This window comes from Empidonax traillii, unplaced genomic scaffold (genome assembly GCF_003031625.1).
Source record: "Empidonax traillii isolate 1590-97213 ecotype Southwest subspecies unplaced genomic scaffold, ASM303162v1 scaffold45:size3623477, whole genome shotgun sequence".
NCBI lineage: Eukaryota > Metazoa > Chordata > Aves > Passeriformes > Tyrannidae > Empidonax > Empidonax traillii.
This window is the reverse complement of record NW_020955238.1, coordinates 1,449,267-1,454,555: the sequence shown is the minus strand read 5'-3', so window position 1 is coordinate 1,454,555 and position 5,289 is coordinate 1,449,267. Positions and strand designations below refer to the sequence as shown.

General features: G+C 44.2%; 1 long non-coding RNA gene across 1 annotated transcript in view; it reads left to right on the top strand.

The window, feature by feature from the left end:
- Positions 1-5,289, top strand: part of LOC114055044 — a 7,720-nt gene continuing 2,431 nt past the window's right edge. Inside the window, exon 1 of the long non-coding RNA XR_003570647.1 lies at positions 1-3,039. This is a non-coding gene — a long non-coding RNA (uncharacterized LOC114055044). The remainder of the gene's footprint in view (positions 3,040-5,289) is intronic.

The window sequence follows — 5,289 nt, the reverse complement described above, 5'->3', positions numbered from 1 at the left end:
TTTTTTTTTTTTTTTTTTTTTTAGAAATATAAGTTGGTTTGGTTTTTAAATCATGTCAATTTGTAATTATTTCGTGTCTCAACACCGAAGTCAATGCATGGGATTTCTTGAAGAAGAATGTGACGTGGAGGACATTAGATGACTCTACTATGGCAAGGGGTAAGGGGAAAGGTAAGCTTCCTGCATATTATTATGATTATGATGATCATTAACTAATATATGTCATTATGGTGCACTAGGATCCCATTAGGGTGGCTGGGCCCAGTGCGTTTTCCTACTCGGTCTAGCATGTAATGATTCCATGTAACCAGATTCTTGAGAAAGGACAGGTTACGTAAACATTTACTGATGTGGAGTAACTATACTATTTGTACTCTGATATGCAGGAAGGAAAGTGTTGATTAACACAGAAGAAAAAAAAAAGCGAAATTAGCTGATTGCATGCTCATAAGTGCAAGCTGTCATTGAACTGCTTTTAAAATAGACACAGCTGGGTGTTTGTGTTGAAAAATTTCTTGTGTTTTTGCTAATACTGAAATAAGCATGATTTTGTATACCAAACATTTTCAGATCATTAAAATTTGTAATCTGTGCTGGTTTTAAACACAAAGAAAAGAAACAGATTCACTTCGCTGTAAAATTTGCTGATATTATATTAACTCAATCAGGTCTGTACAAATGGTGTAGTATGCCTTATCAAATCTCTTTGATCCATTTAATACACAAAGTGCCAAACGTGTGTATTGTTTGTTAACATTGAACATTTTATTCAAATCCCAGCTCTGTAGCAAACTGGAGGAGTTCTTGTTTAATGTAACACTGACATTGCTTGTTGAAATTTTAATGCCTTGAGGTGTTTCTTAGGTCAAAGCTGAGTTACTTTGTTTTGTGATCAGGGATGAAAACGTAACAGGAAAGAAAATAGAACTTTCATCTTTTTGCGTTTTTGAGCAAAAGGCTAAAACACAAAGAAGCACACTTTAAAAACATCTGATGATCTAGATCCAATATTCGGTCATTTGTCATGGGTGCAGAATAAAGGTCTGTGCACAAACTTAAGATTTATATTTTTTTTAATGCCATGGATATACAGTTCTACCAAAAAAGGAAATGTTTTGTCCAATATGTAGTACATATCTTTCTAGGTCCATGAAGATTAATTCACTGTTTACAAGACAGAAAAGGATATGTAAGAGAAACCACGTCAATTATTATTTCTGCTGGACTTTAACTTTTGAGTTTTTGGTTTTGTTTTGTATTTTTTTTTCCCTTTCCTTCGGCAGAAAATTCACCGTTTATAAAACTGGAGATATTTACTTTGGAAATAGGAGAGTCTTGCTCTAACGCCAGGTCCTCCTGGAGCTCTGCCCTGACCACGACTCCCCTTCACTTTGGTGGTACCTCTTTATGCGTCGGGGTACTGCAGTGAGCTGCAGGCTTGACCCCTCAAACCTCAGGTCTGGCTAAACTCTAACTCTCTTAAGATAAGTCCGTCATGGCAGCATTTTCTAACGGGGAAGGTTTTGCGGGATGTCTGGAGAAGAAGCTTGTGCTTGGAACGGAGTCACACGGCCCCAACCGTGTGAAACACGGGTGGGTGTGCAGAGGGGAGCCGGCTCGCTGCAGGGTGTGGATGCTCCCTCACCTGTGCGCTCACCGGCGCTGCGGATCTGTCGAACCGAGCGGCGGGGATGGGCTGAGAGAATCCAACTCCGGGGTCAGGAGGGGGGTGAATAGCTGAGCGAAAACGTCCTGGCTGAAGTGCCATTTAACAACGGTATCCGTACAACTCTTGGGTATAACTCAGAGGGATAGTGTTTCGGCTGCACTTTTTTTTTTTTTTTTAATTCTTATTTTATTTTTAAATTAAAGGCCAAAGGAAAAACAGACCCTCTCAATTGTACACTCAGTGGATACAGCGTACTGCCTTTGCGCGTCCCCCTTCCCCCCGCGCCCCAGCTCCAGCGTTCAATCCCCCTTCACATGGGTATAGTGGCTCTGTACTCTCGGGCTCTTTCAAGGGGTTAAGCTGCTAAAATGTACTGACAGCTTAAGAAATGAATGAGGTTTTTTTCAGCCATGAAGAAAGGGTATTTAATAACCACGCTTCGATGGCATTATGCTTCTAGGAAACGAGTTGGGACACTTTGGTTTAACAATCAGTAATATCACATTCCTGACAGTAAATGCCTCGATGTACGCATATATAATTCTATTCCCACTTGACTATAAGCTTGCCTTATTTATTCCAGGTTACCTGGGCAATTAAGGTAAGGGCTGCTCAGCAGACACTGATACCCTGCTGCTAAGGCATGGCGAATGGGGACGGAGCAGCACGCTAACAAAGAGAAAGAGGTAGTCAAACATTTTGAAGAGGGGTGAATAGGACTGAAGGTGGATGGATAGATGAATGGAGGCAAAGAGGGAGAGGAAGAAACATTCAATGGTCCACATTTCTATCTGCATTTGTAGATTTAAGTTTAGGTGTCTGCCTCTAGCCAACTTCCAGTTAATCCTCAGCAGTTTCTAGTGATTAGAAGTTAGTCTGTTTAGCATGCTGTATCCTTCTTCCATGGGTTTTAGTTACAAGTTACACGATTAGGATTGCGAGAACAGTAGTGAACTAAACTTCCCAGTAAGAGGTCTTCACACCAGGGAAGTGTTACTTTGCTGCAGCAGCCCTGCCTCGTCAGTCATTAGGAAGCTGCAGGTTGTCAGAGGCTTCTCTTGCGCGCACACAAGCGCAGACACACACACACGCACACACACAAAACCACAGCACTAAAACTAAATTAAGAAGCCGATGATTAAGACAAGCGTCTACGAGGCCTGTCATTTCAGCATCCTTCCATCATAACATTGTGGCACCGAGAAATTTGCTTGAAAACCCTGGAAAAAATTGTCTATGGGAGAGCCTCATGTTTGAGGCTGTTAATATCAAATATAGACTGGGAACTGCCTCGGATGCAAGATAGTATTCCACAGGGGAAAGGAGCACTGCAGAGACCTTGGAGCTATCCGCACACTCCCGAAATTCTGGTAAGCATCTCTACTTCTTACTGCAGCAGGTATGCACTGTGTGACTGGAACTGGACCAGGTTTGAAATCCGCAGCTATGTACCTTTTGGGGACTTCAGGGAACTCACCCTAAAGTTAGGGGGTGACTAAGAGTTATTGGCACTCTGTGCCTCTTTAAGGAGAGCAGCTCATATTGTGCCGAAGACCTTCCAAGCACCCATTAAATACGAACATTTAAAGTTCCCCTCCCATGCATCCCCGTCCCTGTTTTTTTCGGTCTAGTGGTGTTGTGTCTCTCCCCTTTCCCCTCCCCCCCTTTTAGCTCTCTAGTCTTCCCTCCCCCTACCCTATTCAGAACTAATTGCTCAGTTACTTAAATGTTTCAAGAAGAGCTAAATTTCTCCATCCGATGATCTTTTGAGAAGCTGCACTGTACCATAAAGAACAGCCAGCGGGGTACTGTATACCTTAGGGGAGCCAGCGCAACTAGGGAAGAGATAGCGTTAAAACAATGACATTAACAAACTACGTGCACAGAGTTTTCCTCTTGATGAACTTCGGGGAGTTTCTTGGGCGGGCAGAGATTGAACGGAGAACGTGGAAATGGGAAACAATGGTTGTAGGGTCCAGAAAGCTTTGCTAATGTCGTAAGCGAAAAACAAGACAGAATAGTGACAGAAAGAGATCCGAGTAAACATTGGAGTATACATTTCCCACGGCGGCTACGCTGGGTGGAGAGGTCTGAATTAAATCACCTTTATTAAAACGGAAGATTTTATTTATTTAGTCCTGTAGATGTAGAATGTCATCGACAGAAAGTCTATGTAGGGAGTGTAGAGCATCCACTAGATTTATCGTGTTCAGCTGCTACTGCCAAAATTTTTCAGAACAGAATATTTTTATACTCGCTGCCAACTTTACGACGTGCAGTTTTTTAGATCCTAAATGTCGCTTTTATTTTATATGCCAGTGTGCAAAAGAGAGCCGTCACACCTGCCTAGGCAATAGATGACCCCGTGTAATGAAAGTTCCCCCTAATTTAGAAATCAAACAAAAAATTAAAATATCCATTAAGAATTATCCACAGAGTTATGCAGAAGATTATAATAAAATGCAAGGAAGAAATGGACAAGTCAAAAACCTTATTCTCTTATCGAGGTTTAAATACATAATTTAATTTTCTGACGCGTTTACTATTAAAACATTCTTTTGTCGGCGTTATGATATTGAATTAAAGAATAGCGAAATAAAATACGAGGGGAAAAAAAGACGTGAAGGAAAAAAACCATAAGTAGTGCTGGAAGAAGACTTCTAGCTACTTTTTGACTCCTAAGAAACTGTTACTGGAATATTTTCATGGTGTGCTTCTAAAGCTCTTTAGCCTCTTATAAAGGTAAACTTTGGCAAATGACACATGTATCTGGTTTTGCAGTTTTTCGGTGACTCGAAAGAAAAGACGCCCTCTCCCCCGCCCACCTGGCTTCCACCCCTTCCCCAGCAGAAGGACAGATACGGTCTCTCTTTCTCCCAGCTCTGTTTCCACCCCAGCGCTTAGCAAAAGGCATCCGGGCGCGGGGGGGCGCCGGTGGCCGAGGATGCCGATCCATCCGTCTGTCCCTCCTCCCTACCTGGCCGTGTAGCCCCCGTCGCTACCCGCTCGGTGCCACTCCGTCCCATCGTCGCCCTCTCCCCGCACCACATCTCCACCGCACCCCTCGGGTCGGCGAGGTCTCGGACTCGGCCAGATCACCTACGGAGCCAATTTTTAGGGCCTACAAAAGCACACCATCCTCCCCTGTCCTCCTATTCACCCTCCCCCCCTACCTCCGCCCCCACCCCGCCCCGGGGTCCCCTTGTAACCATAGCAAAATGCCCGGTGTAGCACGAAAGCCATAAATAACTGTACACCCTTCTAGAAGAAAGCGTTCGGCAGTCTCAGACTAAAGGCGGTGTTGGCTTTCCCCGTGCGGGGCTCAGGCGTGAGGACGTGCCGGAGCGAGGTGCCGGTTCTCACTCGCGGCGAAATCCGCGCTTGGCGGGTGTTGGGATGACGGGCCTGGCTCTAGCGCCAAAGAGGCTGCCCGCGAAGCAGACCCTGTTCTCCTGGCACGAGTAGGGCTCGCAGGAGCTGCCTCTTTATGTAGGTTGTTCTCAACACTTTTTATATCGGTCAGGGTGGTCTCCATGTTTTCTTTCTTTCGTTTATTCTTTCTTTCTTTAGTGGAGCGAGGGAGGAGTGATGGCAAGGACCTTGTTGGATGATTATAACCG